A 12567-nucleotide genomic window follows, 5' to 3' on the forward strand; every position below is an offset into this window, starting at 1 on the left:
CTCTCATCCAGACTATTGCAATAACCTCCTAATTGGTCTCACTGCCTCCAGTCTCTCCTCTGTCCAAACTATCCTCCTCACAGCTGCCAAAGTGATGGTCCTAAAACACTGTGACATGATATCATGTCACTCCTTTGTCTGAAAATTTCTCTGTTTGAAACGGTATTGTTTTATTTTCAGTAAATGGTTGGTGCAGATTTTAAAACAGAGAAGCACAAGTTAGGAGTATGTATTCTAGCCTAAGCTTTGCCTTTGCCTTTGGGGAAGTTGCTTAATCTCTTGGAGCCTGAACAAGTAGCAGAAGTGGTCAGTCATTAGTTTGCAGATCCCTTATTTATACAGGCAGTCTTTGTGGAAGAGGCTGATGATCATGCATCAGGTGTCAGACAGAGGCACGGTGGTAAGAATAATGGCTTACAAGTCAGAGGACCTGGTTTCTCATCCCTTTCTCCTATTCTTTCTCCTCCTAGCTAACATTTGTGTAGCACTTATTGTGTTCAGCTCTTTACAAATGTCATCTCACTTGATCCTCATGACAACCCTGGGAGACAGGTGCTATTATTATCATCCCTATTTTACAGATGAAGAAAATGAGGCCAACAAAGGGTGAATAACTTGCCCAGGGTCACCCAGCTAGTAAGTTTCTGAGGCCAGATTTGAAGTCAGGTCTTCCCGACTTTAGGCCCAGCTCAATTCACTGCACCTTCTAGCTGCCCACTCTATGGGCAAAACATTTAACTCCTCTTAGCCTCAGTTTCTTCACATGAGGAATTGGGATCATGGTACCTACTCCAGGGGACTGTCATGAGACTCAGATGATATAACGTTGATAAACACCAGTAAAATGTCAGCTGTGCCCAAGGTCACACAGCTAGCGGGTGTCAGGAGCAGGAGGTGAAGTCTGGTCCCTCTTGACTCCCGGTCCAGTACTGTTTACCCAATGCCATGCTCTTTCTCTGATTGGGAAAATCAGGAATCTTATCCTTTGTTTGGGATCCTAAAAGATTTGGAGTGTAAATAGTGGGGAGAGACAAAAATTCTTTGGAATCATTTCAGTTTTCAGCTGAAGAATTGGGCTTCAGTAAGTATGAGCTTAGCAGTGAAAGTGAGGAAAGATATAGGAAAGAATGAATGAATGAAAAGCCAAACACTATATTAAATGCTGAGGATACAGACAGAGAAAGAAGGATAGTTCTTGCCCTCAAGGAGCTTATGTTCTAATTGGGAAATACAACACATATTAGGGACATTGGAGGGTTGTGTTAGTCTAGGAAGATATAGGGATGGTGAATGGAGTCATAGGGCAATTGACTAACAACTTCCTTCCAATAATGATAGTGTTGATTACCTTGCTATTCCCCAGAAAAAGAGGCAGAGAGAAAGTGGAGGTGGGGAGTGAGGAAGGACACATATGGCAGCATAGCAAGAAGACATCCAGAGTGAATCATGGAAGGACTGAGAGTGCCTAGGTATGGTGGACTTTCACCAGTCAGGAGTTCTGGGCCTCAGAGTAGGAAGTGGAGTGCCTCAGTCGAGGTCAAGTATATGGGAGGATAGCTTGAGGAGAAGGGATCCTTTTAGTCGTTTGTCTTAAAGATAAAGGAGGCTTATGTATGCTGCAAGAAAGGAATCAATGGATGAGAGAGAGAGGGATGAAAGATCTCTCCAGAAGGAGGTAGGAGGGGAATGGCACCCAGGGCGCAAGTAGAGGGATTAGTCTGGGCAAGAGGAAGGGCCACCTTGCACTCTGAGGTTAGCTCAAAGGAAGAGAGGGCATGGGAAGGTATAGAGATGTTTTGAGCCATGGAATAGAGAGATGAGGGAACTCATGACGGATGGATGGCTTTTCTCTCAGTAAATTAAGAAATAAAGTTTTCTGCCTAGACAGAAGGAAGTAGAAGGTGGAGCAGGATAGAGAGAAAAAGGATAGAGAGGCAGATAGAGAGAATAGTTTAAAATATGCCTTATTGGAGGGCTACAAAGTCAATCAGAGATGAATGGAAGTATTGCTGAGCGGGACCAAATGATAACATGAATTTGTAGTAGATACAGTCAGTATGGTTCTGTGGCTTTCTCCAGGAGCATTACAGTGGTTCTGGAGAAGGAAAGGAGATGGAGGATAGGATTCAGGGTCGAGGATTAGCTGAGTATGAAGAGAAGAAAAACATCCTCAAACTAGCCACTTTTCCCCCATTTTGGGAAGCCAGGGCTTGGCTCCACGAGTGGGCAATAGGCAGGGAGCAGGGTAGGTAGACAGGTTTGTTTAGATGGATAATTTATTACCAAGTTAGTTCACTTAATAAGTACTAAGTGACTGTTTTAGCTGCAAGTGTCCTAGAATGCAGTTGAACTAAACATTTCATTAAAATTTGCCACCAGGAGCCATGTGCCCTATTTCAGTCTTCTGAAATTCATGGCCACCATACAGACATATATTCAGCATCAGTATATTCTCTCTTTCATCTTTTTTATTTTTCATTTAACTTGAGATTTCAATTTTCTTCCCTAAAACTTTTTAAATCTTAACTACAGTTACTGGGTTCTTAGATTTATGTAATCACATAATATGCCTTAAAGATATCCCTTATCTCTTTCTTCATTATCACTCCTTGTTTTGGATAAATTGCTGTTACGTTGAGCTTTCTCTTTCTTTTTTATTAGGGAAGTTAACCATTTACCAGTTTTATCTGAATTATCATAGAAAAATTTATTTGATCTATAAAAACAATTGGCTTTTTTAACTGCAATTTTATTCAATAGTACCTTAATGTATAACAGTTCCCTTTAAGGTTTTTACTATTAGGATTTTAATGTCTTTTTTTTTATTTAAAGCTGTTTTGGTAATGTCCAATTTCCCTTACCTTTGGCGTTTCCTAATTCTTGATAAATAACCAGCAATCCATCTGTTGCTAGGCACTTTGAAAGCCTCCCATAATCTATGATGTGATGCAATGCTAAATTAAAATTTATATATTCTTTGATTTTCTTTTTAATGGCTATTAGAAAACTTTTATCTTTAAGTAATGGATTATTGAATATCCAACACAACTCCTTTTTATCTTTCTGTGTTCATATTATCTATATTAATCCACTTCTGCATGATCAGATGAAAAGAATTTATGCATTTGAATTGATAATGTATTCCTAAATACTTTTTTTGCACACTTACATATGTATTCGATGTAAGGAAAGACTGATGAATATAAAAATGCTACCTAGAGTATCATGCTGTGTAATCTTATTGGAATCACTTGGAGAGAGATAGCAGGATCCATTGAAAAGAGGAAAGCAAGGCAGAAGATCTGGGTTGCCACTAGCTGGAGGTGTGAACCTGAGAATGTTGCTACTCATCTCTGGGTCTCAGTTTCTTCATCTGTAAAATGAGGGATTTGGACTAGATGCTCACAAATATCCCTCCCAGTTCTAATATTCTATTGTTCTTTAGATAAATAGCATAAATAATAGCAATCTGATTCATAACACAGATAAACCATGACTTCAGTATCTTTTATTTTCTTTTAGGACTTTAATTCCAAATAATCACAAGTTGAATAATTTTCAGAGTTTTCCTTATTCAAAGATCACTCTCCTTTCTGCCTTTTCATGACAATTAATTGCAACACAATATCACTACACATAACAAGAGTGTCAAAATGAAATTCTTAATTAAATCAGCGTGGAAAATAAAATCAACCCTTCTAAAATTTAGGGCAGATATTTTTAAGTAATATGTTTTTCTCTAGACCAAATGTTTTCAAAATGTGGCATAGGATGGTGAAAGCCTTCTCATTACATTAGCATATAATTAATAATAATGAAAATAATAATAGCACTTAACATAGTGCCTTAAGGTTTGCAAAGCACTTTACAAATATTTGATCCTCACAAGAGCTTTGTGAGGCAGATGCTATTATTATCCTTATTTTACACATTAGGGGACTGAGACTAAGAGAGAAGTTAAGTGATTTGCCCAGAGTCACAGGCAGGATTTGAATTTCTGACTCCAAATACAGTGTTCTTGGTGGTTAATTCCTACATGGCTAATTTTTTTTTTTTAACATTCCAGTGTCTAGATTTTATTTCTGGCACGCATTCACTCATAGCCTTCATGGATGTCTCAATAAAGACAGCATTGTTCTTCCCTTCAATTTTGATGAAACATTTTTTTTGGTAGCTGAAATTGGAGGCAGCTAGTGTCAGTGTTCTGGGGGAGGCTTCTTTTCTAGTGGGAATAGTCTAAGACTAAGAAAGTTAAGGAACTGCTCATTCACCATTCATCAGATGTATATTAAATATCTCATATGTTCAAGACGTATTAAGTGAGGAAAGAAAATGCTCACATGAGACACTGTTCTTGCCCTCATGCCGCTTAGAATCTAATGGGGATGGGGCAGCATGACCATATATTAATACCTATTCCTTAAGCAATGGTGATCTTGAGGGTGTGAGAATCCTTTTTAGTCATAACCTAGCTCTAATGTTGGGCTTTAGAATGTTTCTTCTATTATCCCCTCAACATCTTTAACATCTGCCGCTTCTCTCTACTCATACCATGCCTAGCCCACTTGGAGCCCTCCTCATCTCTCCCCTGGACTACTGCAATGGCCTCCTAACTTGTCTCCCTGCCTCAAATTCTCTCTTTTCCATCCTTCATATAGTTGTTCAGCTGCCGTTCCCCCATTCTGACATGGCCCTCCTTGCTGCAGAAGCTTCGATGTCCTCCATTGCCCATATGGTATAAAATATAAATTCCTATGTTCAGCATTCAAAATTTGGCTCTGCCTTAGCTTTTTAATCTGATTACGTGTTGCTGATCACATACACTAAGCAAACTGGTCTTCTTACGGTTCCCTGTCCATGGTACCCTTCTCCCATTCCTGTGGCCTTGCAAGGGCTATAATGCTTTTCCTTCCTACTTCTGTCTTCTGCTATCCTTAGGCTTCCTTCAGGGCTCAGCTTGCCTCCTTCCAGAAGTCTTTCCTGATTCCCCGAGTTGGTAGTGCTGGTGATTTTAGAAGCTAGCTCCTTGTCATTCTTTAATGACAGAGCAAGGGTGGATGATCTGAATGCTTATGGCATGAAACTGAGGAGCAGTCTTCAACTTGTCATGCCGATGTGGTCACCATATTGTTACTGGGTTCCCACCTTCATGGATTTCTATGGCTTGCTAAGGCCTCAGATGCCCTGAAAAAAATGTGTCATTCTAGCCAAGGAACAATCAGAAGCAGACAAGGGTTTTTGTTGTTGTGTTGTTTCATTTTGTTTGACTCTTTGTGAACTCATTTGGGGTTTTCTTGGCAAAGATACTGCAGTGGTTTGCCATTTCTTTCTTCAGCTCATTTTACAGATGAAGAAACTGAGGCAAACAAGATGAAATGACTTGCCCAGGGTCACACAACTAGTGAGTGTCTGAGAACAGATTTGAACTTGGGACGATGAGTCTTCCTGACTCCAGGCCTGGTGCTCTATCCACTATGCTACCTGGGGTTGCAGGAGAGATTGTTGCTGAGAAAGAGTCAGTATAATTACCAAAGGAACGCACTAGTGTGTTGACTACATGTCCTTTGTATGATGCTTCTCCAACATGAGGGCTTTCCTAATCTGTCAAAGAATTAGTTCTCCCCCATCACTGCAGATGGCTTGGTGGCTCAGTGGATAGAATTCTGGCCTGGACTTAGGAAGACCTGAGTTCAGTTTGGCCTTAGACGCTTACTAACTGTGTGACCCTGGGCAATTTACTTAACCTCTGTCTGCCTTAGTTTCCTCAACTATAAAATGAGCATAACAGCACCTATCTTGAAGGGTTGGGTTAAAGTAAGGTAAGGATTGAGTGAGATAATATTTGTAAAGCCCAATGCTGGGCACATAGTAGGTATTTAATAAGTACTTGTTTCCTTCCTTCCATCACCTCTTTCCCACTGTATTACTTTGTAATTTTTGTTATCTATTTTATATTTATTTATGTTTATGTTGCCCTCCCCTGGCCATCATTCCCAGTAGAATGTAGGCACCTTGAAAGCAAGGATTATTTTATTTTTGTCTCAGTATCTTCTACAGAGCCAAACACAATGACTGGCACAGAGTTGGTGCTTAGTAAGTGGTTGTTGACAAACAAAAGAAGGATTTTTTCCTCCTTCAGGTGTTCTTCTTTCTGTGGGGGCAGCAGCTGGGAAAGATCTCTGGCCCCTGACACTGGGGGCCTAGAAATTTGAATTAATCTAAAATGCTTAGTACTCTTTTATCATCTCTTTCGCACTGAGGCTTTGGATGACCTCTTTACATTTTTTGGCCTATTTAAAGATTATTCTCCTTCATAGAGAAGATGAAAGTGAAACAGGGTTGGAGCAGTTACACTTCTCTGTTCTTTGTTCTGATTTCACCAGGCAAAGGGTTTCTCCCTTCCTTGTTCATTTTTTTTGACTTGGAGCATAGCTTAAAAAGCTCCTTTTCATTGAATTTAACAGTTTCTCCCTCCAATCCTCAATTCATTCTGAGATTCGTGAGACTGGTTTATTTTCTTTTTTGATCTTTCTTTGTATCCCAGGACCTTAGCCCAGTGCCTAGCACTTAGTAGGTGCTTAAATAATTCTACTAGACTCATTGACTTACTACTCTCATATCTCTGTCCTGTTCTTTAGTATGTGACCTTGATAATTTGCCCCTGCTTCCAACTTTTATACATGTCCTTTTAAAGTCTGAGCTCTTTTGTTGAACGAATGAATGAGGGAAGGAGGGAATGAATGAAGGACAGGCACATATTTGCTTTGATTTATATTTGTATAGCATGTAGCATAGAACTGTGCACAGGAGGGAGCTTGATAAATATTAATTCATGATGAGAGTGATAGACATGTGGATAGAGCTGTTACTAATACATAAAATAGGTATCCTTTCCTTCTCCGCTTTGAGACTAATGGTTTCAGAATCAGATGTGACTTAAGTAAATATTTTTGTACTGTAAGGATTTAGTGGCTCTGAAGGGAAATGATGATACCCCTTCATCCTGATTCTCCTCTGTGCCCCAGTGAAGGTGAAAGGACCAAGCCATGCTTGATTTTAGAAGACGGAATCCCTCACTCTGCTCACTTCTTGGATGCTCTGGGAGCCTTTCAGCCTATAACTAGAGAATTATTTAGGTGTTGGAGTGCACTCCCAGTAACCCATTGCTGTAATGAGGTGGGGAGAGGTTGATGGTCAGGAAATGGTTTAGAATTGCTGTTCTCTCACCTTTTACTCCTGGATTTGGTCTCCCAGTACTTCAGGTTTGTACTCTCAGTATATGGTTTATTCAGGGGTGATCAGGGTCCTGGGAAAAAAAAAAACAACAAAACCTCACTCACCCTGCCCAAACTCATGCAAGATTGATTTGTGCTAGGAAGGCAGTTTAATCATTTCTAATGAGAAATGGGGAATCCTATTTGGGAAAACAAATTAAGATCAGAGGGCTTTGAGGTGAAGAGATGGAATCACAATAAGGCCCAAGGGATCTCTTGTTAACCGGTCTGGGCCCTTTTTTCTCAGTAGCCCATTCTGGAGACATGTTACCTACCCATGGTTTTCTTCTTAAATCCTTTTTTTTTAACGGAACAAATTGTGCTTTTTTAGTTCTTTTGAGTCCAAAAGCTTTCGAATCAAAAGAACTCTGATGATTTCAGGCAGAGAGCCTGGGGTAAGGATGGGAAGCCAGCAGGGTAAGGGAGCCTGAATGCAACGAATAACATTATTGGTTGAAGGAACTGAAAATATTTAGTCTGGACAAGGAAAGACTTAGGAAGGACATGATTGTCATCTTCAAGTATTTGAAGGGTAGTCCCTTGGAAAAGACTTGTTCTGATTGGCTCCAGAATGCAGAACTTGGGGCAATGGACAAACAACACAAATTTTCTTTACAATAAGGCAGAGTGAGCTCCCTCAGAAAATAATGAGTCCCATATCTCTGGAGGTTTTCAAACAGAAACTCAATGGTTGCCTGTCAGGGAGATTATTGGATGAATTCTTGCTCAGTTATAAGTTGGAATGGTTGGACTCCAAGGCCCTGTACAGCACTATTTTATGAGAGTTTCTATTCTTTTTAAATACCTTAGGATACGGTTTCTGATTGCTTCACCCATCCAGGGCTGTCTCCATCTACCACACTTCCATCCCAAAGGAGCTCCATTTGAAAGCTGAAGGTCAAAATGTTGACATCTGGATGCTAGGAAAGAAACACCAAGCCCTCTTCTGCCTGGGCAGGGCATGTGTGCTCAGGTCTAGAACAACCAGAATAGCAGTGGTGTCAGGGCCGGGGAAGAGACCATTAGATTACATAGGAACACTTGCATTTGCCTCTTGAAGAGGGAAGTGTTGGGCTTATTAAAAATTTAAAGTTCAAAAATTTTGAAAAACAGATGTTAAAAGTTGTTTTTACATGTAATTGGGGGAAAACAAAATATTAAATTTAAATTTTTAAAAAGAAGGGGTTAAGGTGGCTCAGTGGATAGAGCTCCGGTCTTAGAGTCAGGAGGACCTGAGTTCAAATCCGGCCTCAGACACTTGACACTTACTAGCTGTGTGACCCTGGGCAAGTCACTTAACCCTCAATTGCCTAAGCAAAAAAAAAAGGGGTTTAGACTAGAATTGTATGCTTAAAATTGGAAGGAACCTGAGAGATCATTTGGTTCAACCCTATAATTTTACAAATAAGCAGACTGAGGCCCAGAGAGAGGAAGTAACTGATCTGAGGTCATACTGGTAGCAAAACTGGGATTTGAATTTAGGTCTTCTGTTTCCAAATCCAGTGCTCTTTATAGAGATATATTCCCCGAGATGACCTCCAGGATCCCTTATAGTTATCAATACTATTTTAAAAAATAATATCTTATACACTGATTGTATTCCTGTGGTCATTTTATACATGGTTTGATGTACGAATGTACATTTATAAAATTGTTAGTATCGTGGGGCGAGAAGAGAGCATTCAGGAAGGTAGCAGTCATGAGCTTTGTACCAGGAGAGCCCCAGCACTTTTTACTTCTGTGAAGAGTGTCTGCAGGTAGGCTATTATGCAGCAGAGGCAGTATCACTATTAGATGGGGCTCTTTAAAACAATGCATATGTAGAATGAAAGGAATAAAGTATGGAATCAGAGAGGTCTCAAGTGAGGGTCTGGAGTGCCTGAGTGCTTCCAGAGACATGTTAGGAAATGTTAAACAACCAGCTTTCTGGAAAAAATCATAAATTATATTTTATAAATTGTAATAAAACTATAAAAGTTTAATCTGCATTATTAACATTTTCTTCATCTCCTAAGTCTAGGCAATCAACAAAACAATAAACCAAAGTCATGATTTGTAGTGTTTGCTCACGTTGAAAGGTTAACAGTGGGCTTCTTTGAGCCCTTCGGAGCTAGCTCCAGCACATCCCTGCATTACCTTCTATCTGAGTGCACTGCCATCCTCTTAGTGGGGGGGGTGGGGGGGGTGGAGAACACCCTCAGGAGCAGTCCATGAAGACTGCTTCACATTCAGGGTCAGTAACAGCTGCATCCATGTGGTTGTTGATTCAGGGCCCTCATCCTGCCGCTCGTCAGCATGGAAGCTTTGACCTCCTCTGTTTCTGATTCGGGCTGGTTCGCCTAATGCTTCCTTCTGCCATTCCTGGTGCTGCACTTAGTGCAGCCACCCAATCACTGGGTGTTAGCCTATTGCAGTTCAGAACTGCGCAGCTCAAGCAATCCACCTGCCTGGGCCTCCCCTAGTAGCAAGGGTTATAGGCGTATGTCTCCAGGCCTGGCTATAAATGTCATCCTATGTGAAACGATTCCTCCCTGGGGTTGAGGACATGACAAAATGGGACTCAAGTGATAGACTGTCTAGTGAAACGGGCAGAACATTGGATCTGGAATGAAAAGCTTGTTGCTTGTTCAACTGTTTTCAGTCGTCCAACTCTCTGTGACCCCATTTGGGGTTTTCTTGGCAAAGATACTCTGGAGTAGTTAGCTATTTCCTTCTCTAGCTCATTTTACAGATGAGGAAACAGAGGCAAACAAGTTGAAATGACTTGTCCAGGGTCACACAGCTAGTAAGTGTCTGAGGTCAGATTAGACCTTACAAAGATGAGTCTTCTTGCCCTAGGCCTGATGTTCTATGCACCACAGTGCCACCTAGCTGCCCTTAGAATTAGAAGACCTGAGTACAAATTCTAGTTCTGCTACCCATTACCTTGAGGAACCACTTAAACCTTCTGGATCTCAGTTTCCCCATATGTAAATTTAATGCATTACACTGTGTGATTTCTGAGGTCTTTTTCAACTCCAGAAATATAGACTTTAGTGAGTAGGACATATGCTTCGATTGTGTTTTCTGTTAAGGCCAATGAAACCATGTACACTCTCTTGTTCAGCCCCCTTTAGATCTATGGGTCTGGAATCAGGAAGACCTGAATTCAAATCCAGCCTGAGACACTAAAATGTGTGACCCTAGGCAAATTACTTAATCTCTGTTTGCCTCAGTTTCTTCATCTGTAAAATGAGGATAATAGTAATACCTTTCTCCCAGGGTTGTTGTGAGAATCACATACAATAATACTTGTAAAGTGCTTTGCAAACTTTAATATACTTTAAAGTTGCTAATTGTCATCATTATCCTGTATATATCTTGTTTGTACATATTTGTTTGCTTACTGTCTCTCCCATTGGACTGTAAGTTTCTTGAGGATGAGTCTTTTGCCCCTTTTTGTATTCCCTAGCTCTTAGCACAGTGCCTGGCCCATAGTAGACGCCTAACAAATATTTATTGACTGATTATGATCTTTTTTTGGGGGGGCCAGGGTTACTAGAAGCAGTGCTGTATACCAGAACAGTTATATACAGGCCAAAAATCACATATTGTCTTCTCCATTAGAACCAGGAAGCTGCTTTCAGGTCCTGCATCTGACACATCCTGTCTCTGTGATGCCAGGCAAATCACATCACCTTAAAGTGCTCCAAGCTATTTCCTAAGACAGTAAGTTACAGAAGAGTTGCAGCTGTGCATTCTTAGAGTGTCCTTCCACAACCTGAGTTCATTGTGCCTATGGAATCCTAGATCCAGGTCAGAAAACTGGATCAATCAGAGAAATACTAAAAACAAAGTCTGTCTGCATTTTCACAAGGGATTTGGCAAAGTGTCTTGTGATATCCTTGTGGATAAGATGAAAGGTTGTAGTCTGGATGATAGAATAGTTAGGTCAGGGGTGGGGAATCTGCAGCCTTAAGGCCCCTTCTAGGTCCTTAAGAGTGGCCTTTTGACTGAATTCAGATGTTCTGTAAAATTTGGATTCAATCAGAAGGCTGCACTGAAAGACCTAGAAAGCCACATGTGGCCTAAAGAGTGCAGGTGCCCAGTTAGGTGAATTTAGAGCTAGTAAAATGACTAGATTAATGGGATTGATGACAGTGTGTACTTGCCTGAATGGAGTGCCCCTGAACTCTGTCCTTGGTGCTGTCCTATTCAAAGTCTTTTATCAGTCACTTAAGTAAAGGCAGAGATTGCATTCTTATATTCACAAAACTGAGGGGGAGAGCTAACATGTTGCATATAAAAATTAGTATCCCCTAAGATCTCAACTGTTAAAGAAGGATTCTTAACCTTTCTTTTGTATTAGGGAGCCCTTTAGCAATCTGGTGTGCCTTATGGACTTTTCTCCATATCAGTTTTTTAAGTGCATAAAAATAAAACACATAGGATTACCAAGGAAATTAATTATATTTAAATACTATTGACAACATGTTTTAAACAATTTCATGGACTTCAGGTTAAGAACATCTGGGTTAGAATGATGGGCCAAATATATTAAGATTCCATTTAATAGACATAAATGTTTTTTAAAAAATGTTGGAAACTACCAGACCAAGTCCTATCCCTAGGGATGCTAGGTGGCATAGTGAATATTATGCTGTGCTTGGAATCAGTCAACAAGCATTTACTATGTTCCAACAACTGTATTAAACATGAGGGATTCGAAATCAACAACATCAAAAAAGGGCAAAATATTCCTGACTCAGAGTTGAGATTGAATTCTGCCTCAGACACTTAATAGCTGTGTGACCTTGAGCAAGTCACTTAACTTCAATCTGCCTCTAATTGTCGTGAGGATTCAACTCAGATGATACATGTAAAGTGCTTTGAAAACTTGAAAGCACTGTTGCTGTTGATCAGTTGTTTCACTTGCATCTGACTCTTTGTGACCCCATTTGGGATTTTCTTGGCAAAGATCCTGGAATGGTTTGTCATTTCCTTCTCCAGCTCATTTTACAGACGGGGGACTGAGGCAACTGGGATTATGTGACTTTTCCAGTGTCACAGAGCTAGTTAAGTATCTGAGGCTGGATTTGAAATCAGGTCTTCCTGACTCCAGGCTCAGGGCTCTATCCATTGCGCCAGTTAGATGCCTCAATATAAATATTAGCTACTATTATTCGAAGTCTAAGACTGTGATTTTAGTTTCTTATTTCTTCTTTAATTTCCCACTGGCTGTGGGTTAGGGGTGAGGTAATCTACTCAAAGGGTAATCCACATGCAGCTACTCAAGAACTAAGTGTACAATTTA

Source organism: Vombatus ursinus, unplaced genomic scaffold (assembly GCF_900497805.2).
Source record: "Vombatus ursinus unplaced genomic scaffold, bare-nosed wombat genome assembly UNPS02014799.1, whole genome shotgun sequence".
NCBI lineage: Eukaryota > Metazoa > Chordata > Mammalia > Diprotodontia > Vombatidae > Vombatus > Vombatus ursinus.